The 14,971-nt window shown below is 45.4% G+C and overlaps 1 long non-coding RNA gene across 1 annotated transcript; it reads left to right on the top strand.

The window, feature by feature from the left end:
• The first annotated feature begins 598 nt into the window (after positions 1-598).
• On the top strand, positions 599-14,590 carry LOC130832083 (uncharacterized). The gene is made up of 2 exons (XR_009048185.1): positions 599-1,490; positions 12,728-14,590. It is a non-coding gene; the product is annotated as an uncharacterized LOC130832083 (long non-coding RNA).
• The last annotated feature ends 381 nt before the right edge of the window (positions 14,591-14,971 follow it).

The following is a 14,971-nucleotide window of genomic DNA, read 5'->3' as shown; positions in this document are numbered from 1 at the left end:
TCAATCCCTGTTTCTGAATGCCAAAAGCCCTTATTTTCTGTCCTATCAGTTTGCAGTTATCATATTCTTTTGTGTGTATGTATATTTTTCCAGATTCAGGTCCTATCCCCCAAAGAACCTTGGGTCTCTCAAGTCAGGGAACATAGATGCTTGTTTGTAATTCCAGCTCCTTCTGTTGAATATGTTACACCGCGATTTGGAAAGCACTACTACTGAATATACGTGAATGAGCATCTCAAGTCCTCAGCCAGCCGCATTTTCCCTAAGTCCACTACTAACACCCTCCCATTTGAAAAGTGGCCAAAATCAGTTAGAGGCAAGCTAAAAGGACTGTATCTGAGGTGGTATATATGGACATCACTTAAAAGAAACCTAGCGTCGAGAGATGGGGATTCACTCACTTGAAAAAATTTCTACTCTTGCACTTTAAAATAATAGGTGCATCATTTCAGTGTATTCCATAAACGGAAGCATGACTATAGATTGGTCTATCTGAGAAAGGATTTAGCAAAGGGCATTTCTCCTTGCGAGGGGACAGCTGAAGAGGTGTCATTTAACAGCTTTCAGAGGCCCGTCACTGCGGTGATTGAGGTGGACAGAAGGCATGGACATGACCAAAGCCCTTAAAAGACACAAACAGGTGGGAGAGCGTGCTAGGGGTGGGCGGAGGGCTGGAGGGTACAAAAGGAGGAGGCTGGCCTTCCGAGAGCAGAGACAGAGAAGGCCAGGGCGAGCCTGCCCCCGGGAACAGGAGGAGAGGGGGCAGCGGAGGAGGTCCCACCTAGGCGGGACACAATGAGAGGTAAAGCTAGAAAAAAGGACAGAACTAAAGGGATGAAGGACAAATGAGCGGAGCAGACACAAATAGGGATAAAAGACGGATGGTCAGGAAGGGATGCACCTAAAGGAAAGACAAAGAGGATTTCTCTGTGTGTGACTATGAGGGTAGTGATTAAGAAGACACCAGTGAAAAGAAAGGGAAGAAACAGGAAAGGGGAACAAGTGAGGAGACAAAAATAAGTCATAAGTGCGCAGGACAGGCTAAATACTCAGCAAGTCACCAGGCTGTTAGGCTGACTGGGAGAAGCACCATAGCCAGACCCCAAAAGGAACCATCAGAAGGACAGAGGCAGGCAATTTTAGTAGCTAGCTCCTGAGATAAAAATGAGAAGAAAAAAAAAAAATAGAAGATGGAAAAGGTGAGAAGCAGGAGAGGGAAAACCCAGAGGAGACACTGGCCCAGAAACCTTTTTAACTTTCTGTAAGAATCTTCAAGGCCCCAAACTAGGCCAAGATGCTGACTGACATTTCTGAGCTCACCAGCTGCTGTTTCCTTGAGAGAATTCTGACAGGAAGGCATAGAAATGCAAGCCAACACTGCGAGCTCTGGAAAAAAAAAAAAAATCCATGCTCTAAACACCTCCACGGGGCCGAAGCCTGCCAGAGAAGAAGGCACACAGGGGATGGACCCGCCGGCAACTTTTCCCCAGGTATGTACTGAGCTGCTCCCGCGTGGGGCTTTCTCCTCTAACTGTCCTCTGGTCGTTCCTGCCTTGCCCATCTGTCTTTCTCTCTTTGTGCATTTTGGGGAAGCCCTGAGGGCAGCCTGCTTCTGTCATCTGAAGCCAGCTTGGCAGTGTCTACAGAAGCAGGTGAAGCTTCACATCTGCATCCCAAACGGGTGGGGGAGCATCGCTGGAATGCAGCTCCATCAGGCAGAGCTAGGTGAGGGGAAGTGGATGTGAGGAATCGCCTCAGACTGCATGACTGGTGGGTGGGAATGACTTGTCGGGTGGGAATGACTTGTCGGCTGGTCTTGACAGTGAACTTGATTCCGTGCGCTGGGGCTTGAAGCAAAGCAGAGGGGAAGGCGGGTGGGTATAAAAGACAGAGGGGCAATGAAGGGGGTATAGATTTCACAGTCGCCTAGGGGCTGGTCCACAACCTAAAGAAGAACTAGGGTTTGAGGAGTGATGGATGAGACTTGGGCCGCATGTGACCTTGAACTTTCTGCTTGCCCTTTCAGTGCCTTGGTTAAATATTTTGAACGTATGTTGAAATTTCCTTCAAAACAATGCAAGGGAATTTATTTCTGATCTGTCATTTATCTCAAATAATTAGTGAATGGGAGTAGTTTCTTCCGATGACCCCCACAGACATCCCCACTAAGACAATGTGAAGTGTTACATCTTTTTTAAAAACTAAAAAGAAGTCCCTGAGCAATGTATTTCTTTGGTAAACTAGGACAGGAACCAGATTCTCTAATGTGTTCCCTGGATCTTAAAGCAGTTCTTAATCCTCATTCAATTTAATAGGTGCACTTAAAAAAAAAAGAAGAGACTTTGGAGCTAAAGAGTTTTACCAATATTCTGTATGATTGTGTTATATTATCATTATGATCCCCCTGCAAATATGATACAAGGTCATGTGAGTCAGTGGACCCTCAGCTGAGCTATCTTCTTAAGAAAAACATTCACCTCATTTTATATCCCTTCTTCCCCAAACCCCATTTGAAGTTTATTGGTAAGATTGGGAGCCAAAGGAATGTCCTCAGTTGTATACAACACCGCAAGCTGAAAACTCTTAGTAACGTAGTAACTTCACAGACCGTGCTCCTCTCTTTGGAGTGTTGCCTGCCTGTGTGCACCCTCACTGGTGAAAGTTCCTACAACCCCACCCCTGAACAGAGCTCACACCTTCCTGGCTTCTGTGTGGCTTTACACCTCTTCCTCACCTCCTCATTTTTAGGAAGCTCAGAGTGTAAGGGCTGATTCCTTGCCCTTGAATGGTTCAGCATCAGAAACCTTGAACTACAGCAATTGTTCTCCAAGTGTGGTCCCCAGACCATCAGCATGAGAATCACTTAGCAACCTGTTAGAAATGCCAAGTCTTGGATCCCACTCCCAGACCTACTGAATCAGACGCTCTGGGGGTAGAGCTGGCGTTCTGTGCTTTAGCCAGGCCTCCAGGGGACTCTGATACACCAAATTAGAAGGTTAAGGTTTTTTTAAGTTCTTTTTTCTTTAACACAGAGCTCAGCTCTCCTTACAGGTGGGACTCTGGTCGCCTACAGGGCTATCACTTCTAAAAGAGACCCCCTCCACAGACAACCACCTCTGGGTCAGTGCTTTGTGTCCTTCGTCTGCAAAAGAGGAATATTTAATAGAAGTTGCTTGTTACAGTACTGAGAACAGGGCCTGCACACAGTAAGTGTAGCCACAGTGGTGGTTTTATCTGCTCTACCCTTACGGTGCAAAAGGCCTTCACCGAGTGGTGTGGGAAATCAAAAACAAAGCAGGCAGGTCCCAGCCCTCTTTGCAAGGAAATGTGTGCATTACAGGTACCCAAGGAATCCAACAGCAGGGTAAGATGCGATATGTGCCCAAGGACAGAACAAACAATAGAAACAAAGAAGAGGAAGAGGGCAACTGGGAGAAAACTTTGTGGAGAAAGTGTCTTTTGAACTGAGACTTAAGGAGAGAACTTTTAACTAGTGAAGATGGGCAAAGGGAAAAGAACATTCCAGGTGGACGTGGAGAATAGGGACCATGGGAAAGATAAGACATCAGTGGCTGGGTGTGGACCACAATGCCTGCTCCCCTTTCTGTTACTAATATATTAACTGTTCATGTGGTGGAAAGGGATCACCCATTTGTCATCATGTTTGCAGAAATTCTTCCTTTAATCCAAACTAAATAATTTTCTTTGGACTGCTGTAAAACGAGTCCTTTCCAGTATTAATGATTTCCTTACTTTAGTATCCACATCTCTCTTTCTTGTTTACTATCAGGTCAATGTTTTCTAAATTCCTCTGCCTACTTGCCATGGGATAAATTGGCAACAGTTGCAAAAATGCAGATTCCTGAGCCCTGGCCCACATGGCTTCTCTCAGCAGCTTTGAGGGCAAGTCAGAAGAATCTGCATTTTAACAAGCTCCCTTGAGATTCTAACACTCACTCGAGTTTGAAAGCAGTTCTCCCAGATCTGTTCTTTCCCAAATTTGCTGAGCATAGAAATCATCTAAGAGTGCTTGTTAAGAATGTGGATACCTGGCCATTCCCGTGGAGATTCTGATTCCGTGGCTCTGGGATGTAGGGAACAGGGGTTTTAATAAGCACCACTATGGCACTAGGATCAGGTAAGATTGGGATATACAGCGTATTAAATGAATATGTGCTTTGAGTTAGAGCGGTCCTTCAAGTCCTAGGTTAGCCATTTATCAGCTGTGTGATTTGGGTGACTTTCTTAACCACTCTATGCCTCCAAATTATCTAACCAGCTGGAGACAGTTTCATCCTGTGTAATAAAAGGTACTTCACAGGATGGCTGGAAGCATGAATAAGTAAATCGCTTAGTATTATGTTGGCTCTCTCATCCCCTTGCTCCAGCCTCCCAAGTCAGAGCTCAGCTCTCCAGTTCTGATAAGAAACAGGGCAAGGATAAGAGTGATGGTAAATGCCACCAAAACTCACCTCTTCCGAGATAGGTGGCAGGGTGCCCGCAGGGAGAGATGATGGGCTTTTGGAGCTGGCCTTGCTCTTGGCTGCCCCTGGGAAGTTAAAATGGGACTCATGCCCATACTGGAATCAACCTTCAGAACTGACCAGTCCTCTAAAAATAGCAATCTGGCTGAGCCTTTGGAAAAATAAGGTTCTATGCCAACATGTTACCCAGGCTTGCCTTAAAAGGAGGGGCCACTGCTTTATTTCCTACCTCCTCAGCCAGGTGATGGTAAGCCCCAAATAACTCAGCTTGTGCCTCGGTGAACTCCAGAACTGCTTCTGTTCCATAGACAGCCACCGAGAACACCAGCAGTCACACCGGTACAGAAGGTCACAAGTGCTAAGATTTCGGGGTGGATGCGTCTGTGCGGACTGCTCCTCCTGCAGACACTAGAAGGCTCCTAATCCCCGTAAAAGCATGCAATGTTGGTTACATTTTAAGAAACTATTATCAGGCCTTTCTATGGGGCAGAGAAGGGATAGGGAAAATTAAGATGCCTATATTCGATATTCAGAGAGTGAGATGGGGTGATTTTCCTGCAGAGTCCTGCTTTCCTCTCCTCATCCAGCAAAGGGCTGACTAACTAAGGTCAGCTCTGTTGTCAGAGTGCAAGGCCTTGTGGTCAATAAGGGGACAGTCTGAGCATCTCACCATTTATATCTTTTCCTAAAGGTCCTGAAAATGAGCAGAGCCCTGGATATTCAGAACTTCTATCAATTCTTGTCAGAAATGATACTGATGAATCTCTTTCCTTAACAAATCTTTTTTAAACATATGAGAATATTAAAAATTGGGTTTTTAAAAAAAAGGGAAACCAAAACTGTGAAAGAAACATTTTTGACAATATTTAAGCTTTCCCAAGTATCTTCGAACCACCGCTTGTACAACTTTCATGTGAATGAAACTCTTTAAGTCAAATATAAGGATTTCCATGCAGTGGGTAGCTTCGGTTGCCATATTAATATTAATATTAAGTACACATTAAATAACAGTAATAATAGTAACAGAGACCATTTATTAGACTTCTAATACTGTGTCCATGGCACTTTACATGAATCTATCTCATTGAAGCCTCCTGTTGAATAAGTATTATTATTTTTTTCTCAAGTTTTTTTTTAATTGGAGTATAATTGCTTCACAATGTTGTGTTAGTTTCTGCTGTACAACAAAGTGATTCAGCTGTATGTATACATATATCCCCTCCCTCTTGGACCTCCCTCCCACCCACCCCCCTAAATGATCACAGAGCACCAAGCTGAGCTCCCTGTGCTATAGCACAAGTTCCCATTAGCTATCTTGTTTTACACATGATAGTGTGTTTATTATTATAGTCACTTTACAGATGAGGAAACATTCTCAGAGAGGTTCAGTAACTTGCTCAGGGTCACAGAGCTAGAATGCACAGATACCCAAGCCATGCTCTTCCTCCCTACACCTTTCTGCCACCAATAAGCTTGAAGATTGCATTGTCTATCATTCAGACTTCTCCCTATCTTAACCCCTCCTTGATTTTTCCCAAATCCAAAAATATTTCTGAGGACAATTCATGGGAAATCACCATCCTCACTTCTCTGTCATGTTGTGTCTGAGACACTTATGTTCAAATACTGCTTGGTGAAAGAAATAGGAAAGAACTGCAATTTCTGCTTATGCTTTTGATGCTAACTTAAATGTTACTTAAGTTCTGAGTGCTTTTCAGTGGAACTTACTTCTCAAGAACAAATTTAAGTCTTTTGATCAACTGTCTGACTACAAGGCAGAAGGAGGGAAAAATAAATCTTGTTTTCAATAACATGGTGAGTGACATTTTTATGGCCATCAGCCCGTTCTCCTTGGAAACTCAAGATCCTCCACATGTGTTATCTCATTAATCTTTAACCCACCCTGTGGTGGGCAGATGGGGTTACACAACCACTACAGGAATGAGGGAGAGAAGAGAAGTGATTTCACCAACATCACAGAGCACACCTGTGGCCAGGTGACACACCATACCTCCCCATCCTTCCTGCTAACACCACCAGCCACCCTCAGAAGATTTGGGCAGATGAGGAACTAAATAAATAATCTGGGGAAAAAAACATACAGCCAACTGCTGTATCAATGTCCCTTGCCCTGTGCAAAACTCAGAGAAATATGTCTTTATATTCCCATCCTAGATTTTTTTCCTCCCATTTATGCCTGGTCTGAAACTTTTTGATTTTATTGAAGTTGTTTGTTTTGTTTTGTTTTGTTTTTCCAGCCTACCTTTTGCTTCATTTCCTCATCTGTTCCATGAAGTTCCTTCCTGGCATCTTAAGTTAGATGACGTGGGAAAGTAAGATGAGACTCAAAACAATCAAGTAGTTGGTTATTAAAAGTTTACTGTTGGTTTTCTTCCTGCAAATTTTGAAGTGAATTTTACATAATCTCTTGACCAAAATAATTCACACCCAATTCCTGGGACAGTCTCACGGGATGGTTAGCACCGTCTCAGTTATCTCACATCATTTCTTGGGAAATTGATTTCTTTTGTATCCTTACATGAATTAATCACCTTCTGGACCTCAGCTGGCTTATGAATGGCAGGTCCCTTAAAGCTTGCTCTTTCTAGTTCTGGGGACCAGAAAACTCGATCTCTCTTATCTATGCAAACCCTCACTCCTGAAACTCACACCCACTTTGGAGATCTTGATGTGACAGATTAAACCAGTTAAAATGAACCTGTACTCAGCTCTAAGTTCTCTGGCTCACTGGGAGAGATGAGACATTTTAATCTTCTCAAAAGCACAGTTACATCTTCTCCTTGGCCCCTCTGCCTCTCCTCCCCACCAACCCCTGTTTTTGACTGACCACTGTCCCAAACTTGGGGGAGGAAGAGCAGCCCCCATTCTCACTCATACGAAGCTTGTACTTGACCATGTGGGAGACCTGGGTTTTCACAGCAGAAGCTAATACATAGCTCTTGGATTGGATTAAACGAGTTATTGGATGATTCCCGAGATCAGCCAGAAAGATTTTGACTGGAGTGCCTAGGACATTTTCCCATTATCCTGAGAAAAAGTATGGTTCGTAAGTGACCACCATCAACAGCACCTCAAGGGCATAACCACAGAGGTGTAAAACCCATAGACATTTTCTTCCCTCAGTGCCCTCTGAACTCTCACCTTCCAAGCCTATCTCCATGGGTTGAACCAAGACTGCCCCTCCAACCTGATTAGTTTTTTTAAAGGATGACCATTTACACATACGTAAACCAATTCATTTCTACCACTCTGATCTGTAAAACCAGATAAGAATAATGGCTATTTTATAGAGCAGAGAGGATTCAAGGAACTTGTCAAAGCAGCAAAAATTATCCCTGTCATAGAGAACAGGCTTGAAAAAATTATCGTTCTTATTTTTATGACTTTTATTAGATTTCATTGACTGCCCTTGTCAGTGCTGTGAGTCCCAAACCTTCTTTGGGGTGCATTTCTTCCCTTGGCAACCTCCCTGTTTCCTGGCAGAGTATCAGATCCTCCGAAGCTGAAAACCCCGTCTCCCTCCAGCCGGGGTGGCCTGTCCAGACCCCGGGTGAGTCCACAGCTGCCAGCGTTCCTCACTTTTCCGCGGCTCGGGCCTCACAGATCACAAGGCAGGTGATGGGCGAGGGGGAGCAGAAGCCGACCAAAAAGAGCCTTCCCACAATGAACAGTGGTGCTTAGAATGCCGCGTGGCAGCTGCCGCCCCTCAACTGCGCCCAGCACGGACATACAGTACAAAGCGCAGGAGGGCCTGGCGTGTTCTGAGAGGGGGGTCACTCACTGCGCAATTGCAGAGCAATTCTCTGCCAGATATTCTCTCTCTTTGTCTTCTCTCTCTCTCTCTCTTAATTTTCCTTCATGGGAATCATACTGAGCTGTATAAAGCCAAGGCAAATTAGTGAACAATATTAATAACCAAAGTTTTGATACATTATAACTGCACCAACATAAGCCAGAGGAACTTGGGTGCCATCTGTTTCTAAACAAACAGTAGGGGAAGGACTGGACCACACCCCCTCCCAAAGCACTGCCATGGCTCCCAACAGGATGATTTGGGGGAATGACGAGATGGATGGCGTGAAGTCCCTGGAGCTCTGTCCTCCAAGCTTTCCCACCTAGAGGAGGAGGAGAGTGGGAGGAGCCCACATCTGAGATGCAGGGCTGCATCTGGACGATGGAGGAAGCCAGGCGGGGGCCAAGACTGCTTCCCGAGGCCACATGCTTCTTTATATCCCCATACGGATTACTTTGCTATGGAATGTAAGGAAGTGTGTGGTTTCGGGGAGCGCCTCTCCGCCACCCCACGGTCCCACCCAGAGCACCTGGGCCCCCTCTTCCTCATCCCGGCCTTGCGCCCATGGGCATCCCTCACCGAGGAAGGGAGAGGCTCCGAATCCCACCTGGGGTCCCCCCATACCCCTTCTCTCCCTTTTGAGGTTTCATCCTCTGCCCAGGGGTCAGGAACACTGATTGTGGTCCCCATGTGACCACTGTGGCCAGCCTCCCAGACCTGGCTCCTCACGCAGGGAGAGGCCACATCACCTGAAGGTTTGTCACAGGATCAGTCCTTGTCCTCCAGGCTCCTTCCTCCTGTCCTTTTGTTCCTGAAATGAGATGTTTCTACTAACCAAACTGAATCGTAGTTTCTTCAAACCCCGCCGTATGACTTTCCTTCATAATCATGGGCGTCTAGGGCAGTTCTTGCATCTCCAAGGGCTCTCGTTGTAGATGGGTAGGTGCTGTGAGGTTCAGGAGACTCCAGCCTCGTCACACAGCCAGTCCCCTGACCCTGCTCTGCTGTCTTCTCCTCTTCTTGTCACAACCCCATCACCAAGCAGTGCTGGATGAGGCAGTATGTGGGGAAGAATGAGTTGAGGTTCACTCATCCAATTGGCTCAGGTCCTTTCTCTCCCCTTCCCTGAACCCCTGTGTTCCCAGCGCTTACTCTAAAGGGCCTGAGCCCACACCAAGAAGGAGCTGGACGTACAGAAGGAAGCCACGAGCATTAGGGGAGACTGCAGTCCCCCAAGGCTCAGGTCATCAGCTACCCCAGCTCTGAGAAGGGTCTCCCTCCCTCACTGATGTCCAGCCCCAGGAGGGCTTCCTGCATCCCATAGCTGTTTCCTTCTTGTTAGGTGAGTGTGTGTGACATGGGACCACACTAAATTTACACTATGAGTTCTCAAGCAGAACCACAAAAGGAGACACCACAGGATTTGACAGATGTGTGCTGAGATGCACAGGATGGGGTTGTAAAATGGAACTGAGAAGCAGCAAAATGAGGACCTGGAATGAGGAGGAAAGGGAAGGACGAAGGGAGGGTCCATCATGTTTACACAGCAGACAGCAGGTGACAGCTGAGTGGCCAGAGATGAAGGATGCTGTGCCTGCAGGGCAACAGCACCCAGAGCACTAGGGGCCAAAACCCTCCCCAGGCTGCAGCAACGCAAGTGACAGCATCTACCTACCTCTTCCAGGCACCGGGCCATTGCCTACTGTCCTTCAAGGGCAGCCAAACTGGACTCCTTGAAAACTGGGGGAAACGAAGAAGGATGTGGGAGAATGATAAAGATAGGGCAACAACAGGATGGAACACAGAAACTTACAGCTTTAGATCAGCAATTCTCAACTGGAGGTGATTTTGCCCCTCTGGGCACATTTGGCAATGTCTGGGGACATTTCTGGTTGTCACAACTAGAGGGTTCTACTGAGCATGAAGTGGGCACAGACCGGAGATGCTGCCAAACACCCTACAATGCACAGGACAGCCCCCCCACAACACAGAGTATCTGAATGTCAGTATGCCAAGGTTGAGAAACCCTTGCTTTAGATAGTAGCGCTGTGAGTGAGTAAAGTCTCCGACACGGGCCTATTATGGTACATTATCTCCTAAAGAAGATTATTGCCCTTCTTTTACAAACACTGTTTTGCCTTTAAGCCTGTAAAATGGGCAAATGCCTCAAAGTGCTTGTTTCCAATGACAACCCTTCCCTTTTCTAAATCACACCCGCTCCAAAGATAGTCTTCCTTTTCCTTCCCTGAAATTGCTTTCATGTCATCTGCTCAGAAATTGGGGGTGGGATGTATGGGTGGGGCAGGACGTGAGTCAAGAAAATGGGAGAGATGGTGAAGACCAGTGTCCTGAGTGGAAGAAATTGCAGCACCAGGGGCTTGAACAATGAGCTGGACACATGTACTTTTTTCGCCTGGCTGACCTCTGCCCCTACGGCTGCCTTGCTCCCCAGAAGGAGCTGGAGGATGGTTGGGCTAGGACAAGGGCACCCAGAGGAAGACTGGTGAGCCATGAGGCTCGGCTACCTGTGTCACAGGTAGGAGGCGGAGGGTGAAGACGAGATACTTGACTGCAGAGTTGCAGGATGCCAGCCAAGGAAAAGGGGATTCAGAACGAGAAAGATGCTTCAACATCACTCTCCACAAACCATTCTAGAACCCAAACACAATCAGCCGAGGACCCTGCTTTCCCGCCACCACGATCACACCTGCCGCTTCTCTGGTGCCTTGTTGAGCACTTTGGTTTCTGGGGTGTCTTATTTATTCCAGGCAGTGCTCCCAAGCTGGGGTCTGCCTGGCAGAGGTCCCCTTGGCTGGATAAACCAGTTCTACTTTTCCCGATCCGTGCTTTCCACAACTTCAGAGACGAAATGAAAATACCTGCAGCCAAGGGAAGGGAAATATGTGAAGGACAAGCTGGAGTTGGGAGTGAAATTTTGGGCCTCAAGTGCAATAGGAATTGTCCTTAGGACTTTCGCACGACCCCTGACAGCGTCCCCTGGGCTCCTTTCCTTTGTTTCCACTAAGCCTTACAACAGGTAGGCATGGTAGGTACACTCCCCCACCACACAGAGGCAGAAAGTGAGGTTTCACTTCCAAAAGGCAAGAGAGCCAGGAAGCATCAGTGGGATCTGAGCCCAGGTAAGTGTGACTCCAAGGCCACACGCTTTCCAGCCCGTTACACTCTCTTCAGATTAGGGAGAGGAAATAAAAGGGCAGACAAAGCCCACCCCCAAGAGCAATTTCCCAGCATCATTTCTTCTTACCTCTTTCCCCCACCTGCTGAAGTGCATGATGAAGGTAGCCAAGCCACCTTCCTGGGGAAGATCTCCTTAATCAGCTCCTTGCCTCCTTGACCACACTTTCCCAGAAATACAAAGAAACCAGTGGGTACCTCTGCTCATCCAGTGGTTCTCGAACTTTAGCTGCATCAGAATCACCTGAAGAGCAGATTTTACCACCTCTCTGGGCCCACCCCCAGATGTTTGGGACAGGTAAATTTTGCTTTCCCTTTGCAAGGTCAACCTACAGGTTCTTACACACTGGAACCCAGACTTCTCCTTTAAAATCTACAAGAATCAAAGATTTCCCCACCTCCCTGGGGCAACCATTTAGTCGATTCTGGCCCTTTGTCCAAACCAAACAACCTCAACGTCTATCACCTAGAGAATAACTAAAGAAATTAAAGTATATTCACATAGAAAACTATAAAATAATGAAAATTAATAAATGACAGCTGCCGCAAAATATGGATGACTCTTACAAATATCATTTTAAGTGAAAATACCATCACAGAAGAATACCTATGTTATGATACTATGATGTTAAAAAAAACAAGAATACATTATTTAGGAATATATGCATAAATGGGAAAAGCTATAAAGAAGAACATTTAAACTGTAAGAAAAAAAGAGCTCAGGATAATAGTTACCTCTGAGGGGAAACTAAAGAGATAAATTGAGAAAAGCATTTGAGAAGCTTCAACAGTACAGGTTTCACCAATTCTTTTTATAAGTAAATGGTGGTTTGGGGATATTGATTTCATCTGTCAAAACTTACACTTATATTACATTTATTCTTTTATAAATATACAATATTTGAATTAAAAATTATAAAATTTAATTTATGTTAAAAATTTAATGGAAGATATTCAAAAAATATACACCAAAATGTTAAATTTATTTTGAAAGATGGAAGGAGGGAAAATTGTGGGAGATTTTTATTTTCCATATTCTATAATTCTATATCATGTTAGTTCTCCACAACGTTCACACTTGAAAAAAGAATAAGGATCAAAGAAAAAAAATAAAGTCGTGCAATGTAAAATACAAATTATTTATAGTTTTCACAAAACCTATGAGAGAACATCCTAGGAAAGGCAAGCTCCTGGAATCTGATTCATGCTAACACCAGCTCTCTCTTTGTCGCAGGCTTGGACCAGCAATGCTCGGGACGTACCAAGAATCCTCACCCTAGACGCTGCAGTCACCTCCCGCAGGAGCTGCCCCCTGCTCTGGCTGGTCAAACGGAACCAAGTCCGTCTTCCTGAGAGGTTTGGTCCCCTTCAACCAGCTACAGCAGGGCTGGCAAGGCCCAGTCCTTGGAGAAACAGAAGAGATTCACCTGTGGATGAAATTACCTACTACCTTTTCCCTTAAGAAAATGACTCATTTTGTTATCACACTCTCATGCTCCCGGGAAGGGAGAAACGGGGAGCCCTGGGTTCAAACATGAGCCAGATTTCCATGCTCTACACACAGAGCTCTGTGCCTGAACACCCACAACTAGACTCACTCACATGCTCTTGACACACAGTAAAGATTTTAGGATGGACTGTGTTTCAGCCCTGGGCCAGCCAGGGGAACAGCACGAGCCCCAGAAGATAGGGCTCCTGCTCAAAGGCGCTAAGAGTCTAAGTAAAGAAATTGGACGTGTGAATATGGCACAAGTCAGGGAATTGCAAGTCATGGCATGGCTCGTTCCAAGATGTAATTCTTTTACACAGCCCACCAAATATGCCTGACACACTGTATGCTACCAAGTCAGCCCAAAGAGAGCTATTCAATAAGAAATTCACATGTAGCTCAGTTTCCCATCTGCAGAATAGGGGTAGTCATAATTATAGCACCCACCACATATGGCTTTATGTGGAATGGAATGAGAATACACGGAAAGGAGTTACAAAGCTCTCAAAAATTTTTACCTGCTATTAAAGAGGAAATCCTGACCTGCCTTCCAATTTCTCTCTCAAAATTTCTATCTTAGACAGTGTTCCTTGGGATGCGCCCAGGACACAGCTAGGGTTACACATGCTGATGGAATTCCACAAGCCTGTGTTCACATGCTGCCCTCTGACACAAATGTGGTCTCATGACGTCCGGAGACCACCAAGTCTCCACACAGGGAAGCTTATTTGGTGCGTATCTGCACGTGTCCAGGGGGTCAGGGAGACCTGGGTTTGAATCCTGCACCTCTCGTTTATTATCTCTGATGTAGCCTCCCTGAGCCTCAGTTAACAATGTGTAAACCTTAGTTTCCTCGTCTGTAAAATGGGGGCAATACTTAAAGTTGATTTAAGGATTTTTAAAAGGTAATGTTTATCAAGAGCCACATACAGGCCCCCAGGAAATGGCAGCTGGTGTTGCTTGGCTGTTGTACGTACAGTTCAAAGAAAGTGTTGTGTCCACAGGCACTCGTAACTGAAAGGGAGAAACCAGATTTTTTTAAAAAAAGAAAGAAAAACTCAAAAAATCAATAAAACCTCATTACAGGGTAATTTTATATTCCAGCTGTTAATTCTACTATCATGTAACATGCCTTCATTCTGGTGTGTGTTACTAGTATGTAATAAGATTTACTAAAAAGTAAATGCTTCATACATGAGACTGATCATCTTGCCTTCAAGAAACATCCTACCTGGAAAGCTCTCATTTGTGAACACTGTCAAGATGCCAGTCTGAAACCACTGAGGGTATGAAGGCCCATAGTGTGTGAAGTTTAGACCATAGGCACTGAAGCCAGACTGCCTGGGCTTAGATCCCAGCACCCTCACCCCTCTGTGCCACTTTGGGCAAATTGTTTGACCTCTCTGGGCCTGGGTTTCCTCATGAAGAATGGGGATATTAATGATAATATCTACCTCATGGGGTTTGCATGAGAATGAAATGAAAATACTTGTAAAGGTATAAAACCAGTGCTGGGTGCATAATAAACTTTGAAGAGTCTTTATCTTTGACAATTACCTAAACTGTTCCTGAAACTGAGTTGGTGTTCAATAAAAATGTTCTTTATCATCTTCTTTATCGTTTATTCTAAACACAAAGCATGAAATCACGTAATCTCTGGTTTGACTATTTCTGCATATCTCTTTAAATACAGTGCACTGGTGCAAACCCAAAGGGGTGGGATGCCAGCCAGCGGGCTCTGCCTCCCAGGTCTGCAATGTGATGGAGGTTCCCCAAGAGCTAGATGTGCATCTCCAGGGGGGTCCTGAACCACAGTGGCAGAGTACTCAGACACCTGGGAGCACCGAGGGTTAAACGACGTGAGAACTTATGTAACAAGGAGGGACCTTTCCATCCAGGAGAGCAGAGGTTATTTAGGTAAAGGTTAAATGGACAATGACAGGTACAGGCAAGAACCCTTGCAGGTTTGGGATTTTAGGGCTAAAATAC

This window comes from Hippopotamus amphibius, chromosome 11 (genome assembly GCF_030028045.1).
Source record: "Hippopotamus amphibius kiboko isolate mHipAmp2 chromosome 11, mHipAmp2.hap2, whole genome shotgun sequence".
Taxonomy (NCBI): domain Eukaryota; kingdom Metazoa; phylum Chordata; class Mammalia; order Artiodactyla; family Hippopotamidae; genus Hippopotamus; species Hippopotamus amphibius.
This window is presented reverse-complemented; position numbering and strand designations above follow the sequence as displayed.